Source organism: Euprymna scolopes, chromosome 7 (assembly GCF_053919585.1).
Source record: "Euprymna scolopes isolate OS-2025 chromosome 7, ASM5391958v1, whole genome shotgun sequence".
Classification (NCBI taxonomy): domain Eukaryota; kingdom Metazoa; phylum Mollusca; class Cephalopoda; order Sepiida; family Sepiolidae; genus Euprymna; species Euprymna scolopes.
In genome coordinates this window covers 143,215,331-143,235,336 of record NC_136488.1, presented here as the reverse complement: position 1 = coordinate 143,235,336, position 20,006 = coordinate 143,215,331, and the positions used below count along the sequence as shown (strand labels likewise).

At 26.6% G+C, this 20,006-nt stretch overlaps 1 protein-coding gene across 5 annotated transcripts in view; it reads right to left on the bottom strand.

Moving 5' to 3' along the window:
• The window catches only part of LOC145280015 (tyrosine-protein kinase yes-like), a 414,499-nt gene that overhangs the window by 45,958 nt on the left and 348,535 nt on the right, over positions 1–20,006 (bottom strand). The gene's annotated exons all lie outside the window — the stretch shown is intronic.

The window sequence follows — 20,006 nt, the reverse complement described above, 5'->3', positions numbered from 1 at the left end:
AGATGAATCAACATTCAAGGTTATCTCACTTGCGTATTACATTAAAAAGAAAATCTGTTTAAATAATTAGCTCTAAATTTATAATGGAAATTACTAATTATTTTAAGTATTCTATTTAGAAATATTATATAAAGTCGATTTATCTAATTTATTTTTAATTATTATTACAACCAAGATCAGCTGCATTTAAAAACGGAAATTTTCATTTAACCTATGAGTTATTTCCCTTTAAGCTATAAAATTTTATTTTCCTGTTTATTACCCTTCCGAAAATCCAAAATATGGTCAACTTTCAGAAAAATTCTAATAACTTAGGATATTTGGTGTATTTTAAATAGTATGTGACTAATTCCTCTTCCCCGGTAATATTTTTCTAACTAGCAATGCTGGTTATGTAAAGCTAGTATATATATATATATATACACGTATAAATGATAAATTCTTGCTCATGTAATCTAGTGATCGTGTTTCTATTCCCAGTTATTTTGTAAAGTATTTTTCTGCTTTCTAAATTATTATTTAATGTGGTGTCTTATCTATATAAATATTAGTAGTTCTACCCAACATTCCCAAGAGCCATAAAAAAAAAGGTTAAAATATCTTTGTAACATCTTTATATTAAAACTATCTCCATCCATCTTTTCATACTTATCTCTTTCCATCTTCCCCGTTTTTCCAACTCCCCCGCCCTCTTTCATCAGTCCATCCTGCTCTCTTGTTTTAATGCATTGAAAATAATAATAATCTAAGTTGGGCTTTCAGTTTTAAAGTTACTGCTCCTGGGCAACACCGAATTTTTCTCCACACCACTTCCTCAAAAAGTATAATGAAGTCTATATTTATAGATGTGTATTCCCCTTCTCCATCAAGTATATACCACATAAGAAATGTACTAATGTATTATTGCCCACACCTGCTCTGTCTAAAGTAATCAATAAATATTTTGCTGGTAGTTTAAAATCAATAAATATTTAACTGGTACTTTAAAATCAATAAATATCAGTAAAATATTTATTGATTTTAAACTACCAGTAAAATATTTATTGATTTTAAACTACCAGTAAAATATTTATTGATTTTAAACTACCAGTAAAATATTTATTGATTTTGCTGGTAGTTTAAAATCAATAAATATTTTGCTGGTAGTTTAAAATCAATAAATATTTTACTGGTACTTTAAAATCAATAAATATCAGTAAAATATTTATTGATTTTAAACTACCAGTAAAATATTTATTGATTTTAAACTACCAGTAAAATATTTATTGATTTTAAACTACCAGTAAAATATTTATTGATTTTAAAGTACCAGTAAAATATTTATTGATTTTAAAGTACCAGTAAAATATTTATTGATTTTAAAGTACCAGTAAAATATTTATTGATTTTAAAATCAATAAATATTTTACTGGTAGTTTAAAATCAATAAATATTTTACTGGTAGTTTAAAATCAATAAATATTTTGCTGGTAGTTTAAAATCAATAAATATTTTGCTGGTAGTTTAAAATCAATAAATATTTTGCTGGTAGTTTAAAATCAATAAATATTTTGCTGGTAGTTTAAAATCAATAAATATTTTGCTGGTAGTTTAAAATCAATAAATATTTTGCTGGTAGTTTAAAATCAATAAATATTTTGCTGGTAGTTTAAAATCAATAAATATTTTGCTGGTAGTTTAAAATCAATAAATATTTTACTGGTACTTTAAAATCAATAAATATTTTACTGGTACTTTAAAATCAATAAATATTTTACTGGTAGTTTAAAATCAATAAATATTTTACTGGTACTTTAAAATTAATAAATATTTTACTGGTACTTTAAAATCAATAAATATTTTACTGGTACTTTAAAATCAATAAATATTTTACTGGTACTTTAAAATCAATAAATATTTTACTGGTACTTTAAAATCAATAAATATTTTACTGGTAGTTTAAAATCAATAAATATTTTACTGGTACTTTAAAATCAATAAATATTTTGCTGGTACTTTAAAATCAATAAATATTTTACTGGTACTTTAAAATCAATAAATATTTTACTGGTACTTTAAAATCAATAAATATTTTACTGGTACTTTAAAATCAATAAATATTTTACTGGTACTTTAAAATCAATAAATATTTTACTGGTACTTTAAAATCAATAAATATTTTACTGGTAGTTTAAAATCAATAAATATTTTACTGGTAGTTTAAAATCAATAAATATTTTACTGGTACTTTAAAATCAATAAATATTTTACTGGTACTTTAAAATCAATAAATATTTTACTGGTACTTTAAAATCAATAAATATTTTACTGGTACTTTAAAATCAATAAATATTTTACTGGTAGTTTAAAATCAATAAATATTTTACTGGTAGTTTAAAATCAATAAATATTTTACTGGTAGTTTAAAATCAATAAATATTTTACTGGTAGTTTAAAATCAATAAATATTTTACTGGTAGTTTAAAATCAATAAATATTTTACTGGTAGTTTAAAATCAATAAATATTTTACTGGTAGTTTAAAATCAATAAATATTTTACTGGTAGTTTAAAATCAATAAATATTTTACTGGTAGTTTAAAATCAATAAATATTTTACTGGTAGTTTAAAATCAATAAATATTTTGCTGGTAGTTTAAAATCAATAAATATTTTACTGGTAGATTAAAATCAATAAATATTTTACTGGTAGTTTAAAATCAATAAATATTTTACTGGTACTTTAAAATCAATAAATATTTTACTGGTAGTTTAAAATCAATAAATATTTTACTGGTAGTTTAAAATCAATAAATATTTTACTGGTAGTTTAAAATCAATAAATATTTTGCTGGTAGTTTAAAATCAATAAATATTTTGCTGGTAGTTTAAAATCAATAAATATTTTACTGGTAGTTTAAAATCAATAAATATTTTACTGGTACTTTAAAATCAATAAATATTTTACTGGTACTTTAAAATCAATAAATATTTTACTGGTAGTTTAAAATCAATAAATATTTTACTGGTAGTTTAAAATCAATAAATATTTTGCTGGTAGTTTAAAATCAATAAATATTTTACTGGTAGTTTAAAATCAATAAATATTTTACTGGTACTTTAAAATCAATAAATATTTTACTGGTAGTTTAAAATCAATAAATATTTTACTGGTAGTTTAAAATCAATAAATATTTTACTGGTAGTTTAAAATCAATAAATATTTTGCTGGTAGTTTAAAATCAATAAATATTTTGCTGGTAGTTTAAAATCAATAAATATTTTACTGGTAGTTTAAAATCAATAAATATTTTACTGGTACTTTAAAATCAATAAATATTTTACTGGTACTTTAAAATCAATAAATATTTTACTGGTAGTTTAAAATCAATAAATATTTTACTGGTAGTTTAAAATCAATAAATATTTTGCTGGTAGTTTAAAATCAATAAATATTTTACTGGTAGTTTAAAATCAATAAATATTTTGCTGGTACTTTTTAATCAATAAATATTTTACTGGTAGTTTAAAATCAATAAATATTTTACTGGTACTTTTTAATCAATAAATATTTTGCTGGTAGTTTAAAATCAATAAATATTTTGCTGGTAGTTTAAAATCAATAAATATTTTGCTGGTAGTTTAAAATCAATAAATATTTTGCTGGTAGTTTAAAATCAATAAATATTTTACTGGTACTTTAAAATCAATAAATATTTTACTGGTACTTTAAAATCAATAAATATTTTACTGGTAGTTTAAAATCAATAAATATTTTACTGGTACTTTAAAATCAATAAATATTTTACTGGTACTTTAAAATCAATAAATATTTTACTGGTACTTTAAAATCAATAAATATTTTACTGGTACTTTAAAATCAATAAATATTTTACTGGTACTTTAAAATCAATAAATATTTTACTGGTACTTTAAAATCAATAAATATTTTACTGGTAGTTTAAAATCAATAAATATTTTACTGGTACTTTAAAATCAATAAATATTTTGCTGGTACTTTAAAATCAATAAATATTTTACTGGTACTTTAAAATCAATAAATATTTTACTGGTACTTTAAAATCAATAAATATTTTACTGGTACTTTAAAATCAATAAATATTTTACTGGTACTTTAAAATCAATAAATATTTTACTGGTACTTTAAAATCAATAAATATTTTACTGGTACTTTAAAATCAATAAATATTTTACTGGTACTTTAAAATCAATAAATATTTTACTGGTAGTTTAAAATCAATAAATATTTTACTGGTAGTTTAAAATCAATAAATATTTTACTGGTACTTTAAAATCAATAAATATTTTACTGGTACTTTAAAATCAATAAATATTTTACTGGTACTTTAAAATCAATAAATATTTTACTGGTAGTTTAAAATCAATAAATATTTTACTGGTAGTTTAAAATCAATAAATATTTTACTGGTAGTTTAAAATCAATAAATATTTTACTGGTAGTTTAAAATCAATAAATATTTTACTGGTAGTTTAAAATCAATAAATATTTTACTGGTAGTTTAAAATCAATAAATATTTTACTGGTAGTTTAAAATCAATAAATATTTTACTGGTAGTTTAAAATCAATAAATATTTTACTGGTAGTTTAAAATCAATAAATATTTTACTGGTAGATTAAAATCAATAAATATTTTACTGGTAGTTTAAAATCAATAAATATTTTACTGGTACTTTAAAATCAATAAATATTTTACTGGTAGTTTTAAATCAATAAATATTTTACTGGTAGTTTAAAATCAATAAATATTTTACTGGTAGTTTAAAATCAATAAATATTTTGCTGGTAGTTTAAAATCAATAAATATTTTGCTGGTAGTTTAAAATCAATAAATATTTTACTGGTAGTTTAAAATCAATAAATATTTTACTGGTACTTTAAAATCAATAAATATTTTACTGGTACTTTAAAATCAATAAATATTTTACTGGTACTTTAAAATCAATAAATATTTTACTGGTACTTTAAAATCAATAAATATTTCACTGGTACTTTAAAATCAATAAATATTTTACTGGTAGTTTAAAATCAATAAATATTTTACTGGTAGTTTAAAATCAATAAATATTTTACTGGTAGTTTAAAATCAATAAATATTTTACTGGTAATTTAAAATCAATAAATATTTTACTGGTACTTTAAAATCAATAAATATTTTACTGGTAGTTTAAAATCAATAAATATTTTACTGGTAGTTTAAAATCAATAAATATTTTACTGGTAGTTTAAAATCAATAAATATTTTACTGGTAGTTTAAAATCAATAAATATTTTGCTGGTAGTTTAAAATCAATAAATATTTTACTGGTAGTTTAAAATCAATAAATATTTTGCTGGTACTTTTTAATCAATAAATATTTTACTGGTAGTTTAAAATCAATAAATATTTTGCTGGTACTTTTTAATCAATAAATATTTTACTGGTAGATTAAAATCAATAAATATTTTACTGGTAGATTAAAATCAATAAATATTTTACTGGTAGATTAAAATCAATAAATATTTTACTGGTAGTTTAAAATCAATAAATATTTTACTGGTAGTTTAAAATCAATAAATATTTTACTGGTAGTTTAAAATCAATAAATATTTTACTGGTACTTTAAAATCAATAAATATTTTACTGGTAGTTTAAAATCAATAAATATTTTACTGGTACTTTAAAATCAATAAATATTTTACTGGTAGTTTAAAATCAATAAATATTTTACTGGTAGTTTAAAATCAATAAATATTTTACTGGTAGTTTAAAATCAATAAATATTTTACTGGTAGTTTAAAATCAATAAATATTTTACTGGTACTTTAAAGTCAATAAATAATTTACTGGTTCTTTAAAATGAATAAATATTTTACTGGTGCTTTAAAATCAATAAATATTTTACTGGTAGTTTAAAATCAATAAATATTTTACTGGTACTTTAAAATCAATAAATATTTTACTGGTAGTTTAAAATCAATAAATATTTTACTGGTAGTTTAAAATCAATAAATATTTTACTGGTAGTTTAAAATCAATAAATATTTTACTGGTAGTTTAAAATCAATAAATATTTTACTGGTACTTTAAAATCAATAAATATTTTACTGGTACTTTAAAATCAATAAATATTTTACTGGTACTTTAAAATCAATAAATATTTTACTGGTACTTTAAAATCAATAAATATTTTACTGGTACTTTAAAATCAATAAATATTTTACTGGTAGTTTAAAATCAATAAATATTTTACTGGTACTTTAAAATCAATAAATATTTTGCTGGTAGTTTAAAATCAATAAATATTTTACTGGTAGTTTAAAATCAATAAATATTTTACTGGTAGTTTAAAATCAATAAATATTTTACTGGTACTTTAAAATCAATAAATATTTTGCTGGTAGTTTAAAATCAATAAATATTTTACTGGTAGTTTAAAATCAATAAATATTTTACTGGTAGTTTAAAATCAATAAATATTTTACTGGTACTTTAAAATCAATAAATATTTTACTGGTACTGTAAAATCAATAAATATTTTACTGGTACTTTAAAATCAATAAATATTTTACTGGTACTTTAAAATCAATAAATATTTTACTGGTACTTTAAAATCAATAAATATTTTACTGGTACTTTAAAATCAATAAATATTTTACTGGTACTTTAAAATCAATAAATATTTTACTGGTACTTTAAAATCAATAAATATTTTACTGGTACTTTAAAATCAATAAATATTTTACTGGTAGTTTAAAATCAATAAATATTTTGCTGGTAGTTTAAAATCAATAAATATTTTACTGGTAGTTTAAAATCAATAAATATTTTGCTGGTAGTTTAAAATCAATAAATATTTTACTGGTACTTTAAAATCAATAAATATTTTACTGGTACTTTAAAATCAATAAATATTTTACTGGTTGTTTAAAATCAATAAATATTTTACTGGTAGTTTAAAATCAATAAATATTTTACTGGTACTTTAAAATCAATAAATATTTTACTGGTAGTTTAAAATCAATAAATATTTTACTGGTAGTTTAAAATCAATAAATATTTTACTGGTAGTTTAAAATCAATAAATATTTTACTGGTAGTTTAAAATCAATAAATATTTTACTGGTACTTTAAAATCAATAAATATTTTACTGGTACTTTAAAATCAATAAATATTTTACTGGTACTTTAAAATCAATAAATATTTTACTGGTACTTTAAAATCAATAAATATTTTACTGGTACTTTAAAATCAATAAATATTTTACTGGTACTTTAAAATCAATAAATATTTTACTGGTACTTTAAAATCAATAAATATTTTACTGGTAGTTTAAAATCAATAAATATTTTACTGGTACTTTAAAATCAATAAATATTTTACTGGTAGTTTAAAATCAATAAATATTTTACTGGTACTTTAAAATCAATAAATATTTTACTGGTACTTTAAAATCAATAAATATTTTACTGGTAGTTTAAAATCAATAAATATTTTACTGGTACTTTAAAATCAATAAATATTTTACTGGTACTTTAAAATCAATAAATATTTTACTGGTAGTTTAAAATCAATAAATATTGTACTGGTAGTTTAAAATCAATAAATATTTTACTGGTAGTTTAAAATCAATAAATATTTTACTGGTACTTTAAAATCAATAAATATTTTACTGGTACTTTAAAATCAATAAATATTTTACTGGTAGTTTAAAATCAATAAATATTTTACTGGTACTTTAAAATCAATAAATATTTTACTGGTAGTTTAAAATCAATAAATATTTTACTGGTAGTTTAAAATCAATACATATATTACTGGTAGTTTAAAATCAATAAATATTTTACTGGTACTTTAAAATCAATAAATATTTTACTGGTACTTTAAAATCAATAAATATTTTACTGGTACTTTAAAATCAATAAATATTTTACTGGTACTTTAAAATCAATAAATATTTTACTGGTAGTGTAAAATCAATAAATATTTTACTGGTACTTTAAAATCAATAAATATTTTATTGGTACTTTAAAATCAATAAATATTTTACTGGTACTTTAAAATCAATAAATATTTTACTGGTACTTTAAAATCAATAAATATTTTACTGGTACTTTAAAATCAATAAATATTTTACTGGTACTTTAAAATCAATAAATATTTTACTGGTACTTTAAAATCAATAAATATTTTACTGGTAGTTTAAAATCAATAAATATTTTGCTGGTAGTTTAAAATCAATAAATATTTTGCTGGTAGTTTAAAATCAATAAATATTTTACTGGTAGTTTAAAATCAATAAATATTTTACTGGTACTTTAAAATCAATAAATATTTTGCTGGTACTTTAAAATCAATAAATATTTTACTGGTAGTTTAAAATCAATAAATATTTTACTGGTAGTTTAAAATCAATAAATATTTTGCTGGTAGTTTAAAATCAATAAATATTTTGCTGGTGGTTTAAAATCAATAAATATTTTACTGGTACTTTAAAATCAATAAATATTTTACTGGTACTTTAAAATCAATAAATATTTTGCTGGTACTTTAAAATCAATAAATATTTTACTGGTACTTTAAAATCAATAAATATTTTACTGGTAGTTTAAAATCAATAAATATTTTACTGGTAGTTTAAAATCAATAAATATTTTACTGGTAGTTTAAAATAAATAAATATTTTACTGGTAGTTTAAAATCAATAAATATTTTGCTGGTAGTTTAAAATCAATAAATATTTTACTGGTAGTTTAAAATCAATAAATATTTTGCTGGTACTTTTTAATCAATAAATATTTTACTGGTAGTTTAAAATCAATAAATATTTTGCTGGTACTTTTTAATCAATAAATATTTTACTGGTAGATTAAAATCAATAAATATTTTACTGGTACTTTAAAATCAATAAATATTTTTGTATTTTATTATTACTATCAGCAAACAAAATCAATTAAAAAAAGCAAATTAAAGGAATCGTTTTTTGCATCGGAAAATAGGCATATTACTTTTTTCCAATCCCAATTCCACAACAAGTACCGATTTTTCTGATTCCCAATTCTGATTAATCGTCCCAACATTACTAAATATGTCTTCAAGTATCTAAGGTCTCTCTATACAGGAGTTTATCAGGTCAACCTGGCATTTAAGATACTTCTCGCTATAAGTAAACCCTTACTAAATATTCAAAATAGCATACTATTCGAAGCCCAAATAAAATTCCCTCAGTATAGCTAACCTACACTGGCTTATACAATGATTGGTGGACCTTGTCTCAGTGATGTTGTCTATAGTAACTAAGCTGGATACTCCATCAGACTAGATGAATTCTTGTCCTGGAATCTAGTTGGTTGGTTGGTTGTTTTTGTTTTACGGCATATCAACCCTTTTCGGGTTATTTAATGCCGAATCCAAAGATTTTGAAGAAAATTTTTTTTAATAGAATATATTTGTTGTTTTCACATCGGTTTCTATTTAACCCATAGTTGGGACCCTAACAGGTACTACCACTCCGGATCAGAGTGGACCTGGGAGCAATGGTAATTAAAGGGTTGCTCCACACTCGCCAAAGCCCACAAGCTGGGGCCTCACCACTGGATATAGTTTAAGGTCATATCCAGGACCCCCATTGAGGGACTTTTACCCTCTGCAGAGGGGCAGTCGGCGTATTCTAATGCCCCACCGACAGGGCCCTGGAATCTAGTAAAACCAAGACACCAAAAGAAAGATATACTATAACGTAATTAACTGATCAATAGATGAGAGGAAAATTAATATTTTTAACTTCTTTATTAATTGCTTGAGACATAAATAATATCTCATTGATACCCTCGTCAAGTGTTGTTGGTTCTCTTTGTTATCTGTTCTGTAGGTTTTTATCGTCATTTGTCAAATCTAAAGGCTCGATCTAAAAATACCTACAGGTTAATTGTTTCTTTCTCTGCTTATTCTAAGCCATTTCCTATCTCTTTGTCTATTGCACCCCCCTCTTCCTCTCAGCACTTAGTGACCTTAGATCATCTTCATAGTATCATAATAGTATCTGAAGCCCAAATAAAATCCCCTTAGTATGGCTAACCTATACTGGTTTATACGAGGATTGGTGAACCTTCTCTACGTGACGTTGTCTATAGTAACTAAGCTGGATACTCCACCAGACTAGACAAATTCTTGTCCTGGAATCTAGTAAAACCAAGATAAAGATATGCTATAACTGATTAATAAGTGAGAGAAAAATTAATATTTTTAACTTCTTTACTGACTCTACGTTTGAGATGTAAAGGAGAACTTTAATGGAATATTCGAATACCTATGTGTCTCGTATAGAGATCAAGTGTTAGCACCAATGAAGGAGACCCCCCCTCCCTTGATTTTAGAGAACTTCGGCTGAAATAAAATGAAACAGAGATATAAGAAAAACCTATTTCTAAATCGACTTCCAAACTTAAATCGAAATGGCCAACGGACAAAGTTGGCGCAGAACGCATTTAAAAATGCACTTTATTACAAAGAATGAAAATTTTAAAATTAATAATGGTAGGTTAGAGACAAAAATATTTTTGCTTATATTTCTGTACACAAAACCAATTCCGTGAATATATATTTTTTTAATGATGAAATAGATCTTGAAAATGGCTTCGATTGTTAGATGAGAGGAGCTTATCTGAAAGAATCAGCAATCAAGCCGTTAGTTGGTAAGCATCAGGTTGGCTGAAAAGGCTACAGTAATTGAAAATTACTCGGAATACATGATAAAACTCAATGTAAATATTCAGTGTGTTTGTGTCCATCCATTCATCCTAAGTCAGCTTCGATCTATGAAGAGCAAGATGGAAGCGACCATGTTTATCACATGGAGTTCAGATAAAGCCACTAGGCATTCACGTCAGTACATTCTAACTAATTCAAGCCCACGTAATAATTTAACCACCATTGGAGGGGCACAGGCCATCCACAACTTTGTAGATGTTTTTGTAACGAGAAGTTCTTTTTTCGGGGTGAGGGTGCTGGCCCCACACCAAACCTTCCCAAAAGGTACATACAGCGCCTAGTCTTTCCAAATGGTCACCCATCTGGTACTGGCCAGGCTCAACGTTGCTTAACTTTGGTGATCTGGCAAGAACCAGTTTATCAACATAATTGGGCCATACCATGTCATAATTTAAGGAGAATAGAAAATGGATCTTAGGTTTACTTTTATCAGCCGTATAACTCTTGCTTCTCTTATTTTGTCCTTTAGTCCTCACATTTCATGAGCGATTTTTCTGACAAACAGAGAAGACTTGCTGTTTTCTAGGTCAGAATCTTTTCCATCTAACACTTATTGTTGGCAAGTTTTTGATCTTGAAGCAGTTTTTTTTAAATTTTTTTTTTTAGCTCTCACATAAAGTGGCTTCATGCCTTGTCTGGAGAGATTTCCATAAAAAAAAAAAATTCAACATCAATCCAAAAGTGTTAACATGAATCAATAAAGTGATTTTTATTCATTGCAACCATTATCCTGACATTCAAGGAATCTTTGCTAACATGAATATGTTGACTTTATGAAGTGGCCTCAGCTTGTGAGAAAAATTCCTCCACAACTATATATGAATGCAATTAGGGCATCTGATAATTAGCATACGGTGACAATATCTATAATATAAATCTCGCTTGCTTGTTTAAATGTATGTATGTATGTTTGTATGTCTCGCAAAAACTGTCAACAGAGGCGACGGATCCTGACAAGATCAGTGTCATTTTTAAGCTTGGCATATCGGATGACAAATATTGAAAAATTAACCAAAAACACTCTGAACTTGGCCGTTTTGTACAAAGAGGGATCGATTTTTTTCCCCTGACATTTTAGCAAGTCATCCTCAACGTTGGATTGACTTCGATTAATTTTGAAGACATCGGCTAGACATCAGATTTTCTTTCATAGGTTTGAGCCTGTCTGCCTACTACTACAATTTTTTTTTTTTTTTTGCTCAACACACACCGGCAACGCCGGGCAGCCAGGCTAGTTATATATAAAATATGAATAATAAAAATAATTAAAGAAAAACGATAGGCTTGTTTGACAGGTCAAGATAACATTTAACACCAGTGCAAACAGAAAAGCCAATTAGAAACTGTATATAAATATAATAATTCCCTAGTATAATCGTATGATTTTCAAGCAGAAAGTCGGCTTATGCAAGTGCTAAGTCTGCGATATGTTCAATTTAGTTAATTTGGGGGGGGGGGAATTTAATCTGCATTTAATTTTTTTTTTTTTTTTTTTTTAATTATCTCATTTTAGTATCTTTTTTGTAACATACTCAAGACTTCTTTAGACTATATATTAAGTTTTCTTTTTTTTTTTTTTTTTTTTTTTTTTATTAAGCATGGCTAGGTCTCCTTCCTCTTATCTATTTGCCTCTGGTACCAAAGGTAACTGAGCTTTTTTATGCATTTTTTATATAATCTAATTAACATATCACAGAATAAATCTTAAAATAATATTATACATCATTATAATTCACAAGGAGCTTTCACACAGGCCATCATCAAAGAATTCTCTTTGCAAACAGCCTGTGGTTATTATTTACTCACAAGGAGTAGTCACACAGGCCATCATCAAAGATATCTGTTTGAGAACAAATTGCGATGTTATCTGGAGTCTGGATGACAAGTCTCCCCATATTATATATATTTTATTTATTTACATATTAGTATAAATAGAAATTGTATTGTATGTACATTTTGTTATTGGGAAAGTGGTATTTTCCACTGGAGAGCCATGTATTTATTTAACAGTCGTCCTGTTTTTTTTTTTTTTTGTTTTTTTTTTTTATTATCTCAGAAACAGCTGCATAGTAAGCAACTAATGATCTGTTTTCTAATTAACAAATTAAGCTTCTTTTTTTTTTTTCGTCGTTATATAGTTGAATTTTTTTGTATAATTCTAGATTTTCTAGCAGAAAGTTGGCTTATGCAAGTGCTAAGTCTGTGATATGTTCAATTTAGTTGGTTTTTCCGGGAATTTAAACTGCGTTTTAATTTATTTTATTTTTATTGCGGACTATTATTCTCATCTTTTGTTAGTTGTTTCGCGACGTTTCAGCCAACTATTCCTCTGGCCTTCGTCAGGTGGTAACCGCGACGGATAGGAACTCTGAATCTCCTGACGGCATTCACTGCAATTACTGCCTTCTGTAGTTGTTGTTGTTTCACTACATTTTCTCGGGACCCATGGCGCAGTTGATAGAGACATTGAATCTCTACGGTTCCAGGTGAGAATTGTCTGAAGATAGCGGTTTCAATCCTATCCAAAGCCGTCCAGAGGCTTACTTGGCCAAAACGTTGATTGCCCATTATTTACTACACTGTTGTAGATTTTCCAGAAGTCACGAGTTCCTAGTTTTTGTGCTTCGATGCATTTTTTAGTGGTTTCCATAAATTCTCTCTTAACTGTCGCTATTTCTTTCTTAACGTTACTTCTAGCTTCTATGTACTTTTGTCTGTTTGAACTAGATTTATGTTAGTTAAATCTGTGGTATGCATGCTGCCTTTGAGCAATGGCAGTTGCACAAGTCGAAGTAAACCATTGGGGAGAGTGGGGCTTGCTATAAAATTTCCGCATGCGAACATGTGCTTTGATTGCAGTTTTGAACCATTCAGCGGTTTCATTTGCACACTGTTCAGTAGGAAGAGAAAAAATATTTCCCCATGGGGCATCTCTGATAAGATCTCTGATGGCTTCCCAGTCAGCCTTTTTATAATATCTCGTTGTTTTGAGCACTAGCTCTTCAGTTTTGGCTCTAGAGTTTAGGGCGATTTCAACTATTATCACTGCATGATCAGCGTTCCCAAGTGGGCTGTCGGCATTCGTTATACAATCATCAGGAACTGTGGTCAAAAACAGATCTAAAAGTGATGCGTGTTGTTCTTCCTGGCCAGGGAAACGGGTTGGAAAAGTAACAATTTGTGATAGGGAGTGAGATATAGAGAAGCTATGAGTTGTGCTGCCCGCTGCATCTGTGTAAGTAGAGAATCCAAGCCAGTTTTTGTGATGGACATTAAAGTCACCAAATACATATACTTGTGCTATAGTGTTGAGAGAGAGTGCTGTGTCTATGTTGTCAGAGACTTTGTTTATTATGGTGCAGTCTTGGGTCGAGGGAGAGCGGTAGAGAAAGTAAAAGTAGCTAATGTTGTGTTGCATGATTAGTCTAAAGCACATAAAGGCTTGATCATCCGATTCTAGGTTTGTTTCTCTAGTCAAGGGAAGGGTATTACGAATGTAAACTCCAAGTCCGTGCATGTGTCTGTCAGCGTCCTTACAGAGTCCTTACAGCAGAGTGGGAGATATCCAGGTATGTTAAAGTAGTTAGAGGGGATGGAGGAGTGTAGGTTAGTCTCACTTAGTGCTAAGATATTATGGAGGTGACACCTAATAGTCTCATCAAAACGATGTACGATCTGGAATTGGCTTATATATATGATTGTTGAGCTGGATTAAATCCGACGATATGAAATAAAATGGAGGTGGAAGGACCTGGATACTCAACGTTTCGCCCGATTTATGCGGGCTTCTTCAAGAGGGATGGTCATTGACCATCCCTCTTGAAGAAGCCCGCATAAATCGGGCGAAAGTTGAGTATCCAGGTCCTTCCACCTCCATTTTATTTCATATATATATATATATATTTTTTTTAAGTCGGTTTCTATTTAACCCATAGTTGGAACCCTAACAGGTACTACCACTCCGGGTCAAAGTGGACCTGGGAGCAATGGCGATTAAAGGGTGGCGCCACACTTCCCAAAGCTAGGGCCTCACCATCGGATGTAGTTTAAGGTCATATCCAAGACCTGCAACAATGGAGAGAAAATAACAGTTTCTTTAATAAATTATTACAGTCTGATTATTATCATTCATAACATTTTAAAATCCTATAGCAATATTATAAATGTTTTTATAACACAAAACGAAGACAGATTAATCCTATCATCCTAGTTACATTTGAGATCCCCATTGCTAAGAATAGTCAGCAGAATGAAGTTCAGTCAAAGTCGTTAATGTCTATAACGTTCTAATTACATTAGAAAGAAAAAATGTTGGAACAGATATCAATAGGAATGTTTCCGTTAATACAGGTCATTATTGAAACTTTTTTAGTAGTTATTGATAAGCAATTGATTTTGTTTAGTGTTATTGAAGTAATTTTAGTGATATTTTCAGAAAACGAATTTTAGAATGGATAAGTGTAATCCAGTAATTAAATGAAAGAAAAAGATAAAAACAAAGAAAACTAAACAACTCTAATGAAAAAAAAACAAAAAAACAAAAAGAAATTACAGAAAAAAAAACTTAAAGAGAAAAAAAAATCTATAAAAAGAAAAAACTAATAAAAGAGAAAAAAACTAATAAAAGAAAAAAAACTATAAAAAGAAAAAAAAACTAAAAGAGAAAAAAAACTAAAAGAGAAAAAAAACTAAAAGAGAAAAAAAACTAAAAGAGAAAAAAACTAAAAGAGAAAAAAAACTAAAAGAGAAAAAAAACTAAAAAAAAGGGGGGAAAACTAAAAAAAGAAACCTAAAAAAAGCAACCTAAAAGAAATACAACTAAAAAAAGAAATACAACTAAAAAAAGAAAAAAAACTAAAGAAAAAAACTAAAAAAAGAAAAAAACTAAAAAAAGAAAAAAACTAAAAAAAGAAAAAAACTAAAAAAAAGAAAAAAAACTAAAAAAAGAAAAAAACTAAAAAAAAGAAAAAAACTAAAAAAAAGAAAAAAAACTAAAAAAAAGAAAAAAAACTAAAAAAAGAAAAAAAACTAAAAAAAAGAAAAAAAACTAAAAAAAAGAAAAACTAAAAAAAGAAAAAAACTAAAAAAGAAAAAAAAAACTAAAAAAAGAAAAAAACTAAAAAAAGAAAAAACTAAAAAAAGAAAAAAAACTAAAAAAAGAAAAACTAAAAAAAGAAAAAAAAAATTTTCTTTTTCATAATGTTTAAAAAAAAGTTATCTAAATAATATATTTCATAACTTTTTAAATAAGGATTGATAATCTGGATTATTCAGACTACTGCTTTCATCCGTGTGGTTATTTTCACGTTTCAGTCGATGTTACCTTTGAAATTTTTTCATTTTACAAATTAAATAATTCTTGAAACCAATGCAAGTATAAATATGAATATTAATATGACAATCCCAGCCAGATTAAAACTAAAAAGCTCAATATTCGAGATAGAGCAATAATGTACAAAAATTGGATTTGAACTAAAATTTATAAGTTTATTTTTCGCCAATGGATACAAATCAATTTTAATTTTTAATTTGTATTCCTTATCGGAAAATAAACTAGTTGTAAATTTTAGTTTACAGAGTTTAAATCCAAATTTCATATATATATATATATATATATATATATATATATATAGCAAGTTATGGATTGGTTGGTTGTTTTTGTTTTACGGCATATCAACCTTTTTGGGTTATTTAATGCCGAATCAAAAGATTTTGAAGAAAATTTTTTTTAATAGAATATATTTGTTGTTTTCACGTCGGTTTCTATTCAACCCATAGTTGGGACCCTAACAGGTACTACCACTCTGGGTCAGAGTGGACCTGGGAGCAATGGTAAATAAAGGATGGCTCCACACTCCCCAAAACCCACAAGCTGGGGCCTCACCACTGGATATAGTTTAAGGTCATATCCAGGACCCCCATTGAGGGACTTTTACCCTCTGCAGGGGGGCAGTCGGCGTATTCTAATGCCCCACCGACAGGACCGCAAGTCATGGAAATATATATGGCAATTTAGCTAAACAGAACTTGACATGTTTCATCATCGTAAGAACTGTCAAGTTAAAATACTACCTAGCTCTACTCAGATATTGAGCACTATAGAAGAAAATACTAAAAACATATACTTAAAATATTATATCTCCTTATAGCATATTAAGAGGATACATAAAACAATAATATACATTAGTGTTGGAAGGAATTGAGAATCAGAAAAATCAGAATTTTTTAGGGTATCAGAATCAATACCGGAAAAAAATTGTGACTATTTCCCGATGCTAAGACGATTCTTTTAATTGTAGTTTTTATTTGATTTTTTTTTTTTTTTTTAATTACATTTTCACCCCAAACAAGGCCCATTGCCACTTTGGTGTAGGGGGCTACTATCAGGGGCAGCAACTACTGGGGCACTAAGTTGAGATTTGGGCAGCAAGATGTCGTTTCACGTTGCACTTGAACTTCTGCATGTTAGTACAGTTGGGGAAGCAGGAACTTGGAATGGGATTCCAGAGTCTAGTGGTTCTGGGGAAGAAACTACTGGAGTAGAAAGATCTTTTACATCTGGGGGATCTCTACTGTGTGGGGGTGGGATTTAGCTGCCTGTCAGGTTTGTCAAGGGTGTCTACGTCGTGGGGGCACAAGTGTCTGCCGTTCGTCAGAGCATTCACCATTAAAATACTTGTAGAACAAGCAGAGGGATGCAACGTTTCGTCGATGGGACAGAGGCTGAAGCTTAGATGCCAGTTCAGGGCCTATCAGATTGGCGACTTTTTTGAACCTTGTCTAGGAGCGAGAGACTAGTAGCAGATTTTGTTTTAAAGCAAGTTAGTAGTAATGATAAAATATTAATTTAAAACCACCAGTAATAGCTTAAATAAATAAACTTACTTCCGTTTTTAAAGGCAACTAGTGCCGTTAATAATAATTGAAAATGAACTGAATATAAATTAATAATAAATCAACTTTTAACAATATTTCTAAATAAAACAATTGAAACAATTCTATTACAACGAACAATTAATAACATGGAGCTAATTATTAAAATAGATTTTATTTAATGTAATATGCAAATGAGATAACTTTTTTAATGTAAATTTCCTTGACATAAAAAGTATCTTTAAAAATCATGCTGGAATGAAAGTGTGTCAACATCCGTTTTCAGAATCTATATATTAATACGATAGCGTGTGCGTTATTTTCTGTGTCAAGCTTACATCTGGGTCATTTAATTGTTATGTACTTCCATTTCTTGTAATAAATTATTTTACCAAGAATTCTTCATAAGTTTTGGTTTCGATTATAGCTGATGGCACTCCAATAATCTATATTTCTTAAAAATAGTTTATAAAGAATTCTATATAAGTTTTGGTTTCGGTTTCAACTGATGGCACTCAAGTTATATATAACTACTTCATTTAATCACATAAATTAATATACGAAAGTATAAATTTATGCGTAAACTTTAAGTATTTACTTCAACAGTGCTCAATACGTAGGTAGAGCAAGGTAATAAGTTATCGCCATATATATTTTATAACTTACTACAATTAAAGTTGATGCACCCAAGTCATATGGATATATTTTTTTTGAAATTGCAACTTTATAATATATAAAAATCGATAGAACGTTAACTCTATAATAATATATACGAAATCTACAAGAATTAAAATATATTTAAGTGTACTTAATGACCCGGGCATCCCTGCTAGCTTGAATAAATACTTTTGCAGTTTTAACAAAAGAGCTACAATAATATCAGAGCATCTCCATTTACGCTGAACATCTACAGAATGCCAACATCAATATATTACATATGAATGAGTCTGTTGTGGAATATCCACAGGTCTCGCTAGTGAAAATTAATTTTTGAAACAGTGTACCTTCTGTACATATTAATTAAATTGCAAACAAATGAACAGACAGGAATACTATCTTATTATAATTAAGGCTAGGACAACAGCATATTCTTTTCATTGTATTGACTCTCTAGTGTATATCCGTTGATATCTTATATGCTTTTATATAGAGTGATGTGGTTCTCGGTTTATTAACTGCATCTGTGTCGGATATATACTCGAGAGTCAAAACAATGAAAAGAATATTCTGTTGTCGTAGCCCGAATTATAATAGATTTTCAGTATTTACTTCAAGAATGCTCAAGACATGAATAGACCTAGGTAGTAGATGAATAATTTTAGCCCGATGATTTCCCATGGGAATGAAATGAGAATGATTCTCTGTAGCTTAATTGACATATATTTTTATAAATTACTATATACGTTTTATAATATTAGAAATAAGTGTAGGTGTCATCTCTTCCTAAGCACAAGTTCGAATTTTGTACAAATTTAAATTTTCACTTTGTGATATTATTTATTCATTCCCAGCCCTGTGGACCAAATCTTTTGTTTAGTAATATTAAACACGAAAGCTTTAGCATCAACAAAAATATTTTTAAAAAAGAGAGAAAAAAAAAAGCAGCATTATACATAACACACACACACATATATATATATATATATATATATATATATATATATATATATATATATATATATATATATATATATATAGGGTGATCCGAAAGTAACTCCCTATTCTAAAATAACTATCATTTATTCAAAGTGCTGTAATATGTTTCGCAATTATTTTGTGTGAATGTTACTTAATATGTGGTAATTAAATCTATGCTTTTGTTTTCTTTTCAGATCTGTTATATGAATTCGTTTTTTTAATCTTGAAAGGAGAATACGTGAAGTTATTAGTTCCATTCCGCGAGAGTTTCTTGTGAAATCAGTTGATGCAGTTCATAGTCGACTTGAAAAGCTGGGGTGAATGGTTGTGCCCATATTGAATTTTATATAAAAGTCCATATAATATACTTTTTTCCCATATTCCAAAATATATTATAGTTATTTTAGAATAGGAAGTTACTTTCGGATCACCGTGTGTGTTTGTGTGTGTGTATATATATATATATATATATATATATATATATATATATATATATATATATATATATATATTTATTTCATGAAGTAAAATAGACGTCTTTCGTCTACTAATTCTATTTACAATCATTTCCAACTTCCGAATAAGTCTTCACTTCTGGCAGGAACTGGCTCATGTAATTGCCATATTTATCATAAGTCTGAGTACTTTCCAATCCTTCAAGATTCATCATCAGAGATAGATTAATCTAACTGGTTTTGAAAAATTTATATACTTTTCTTTTTTCT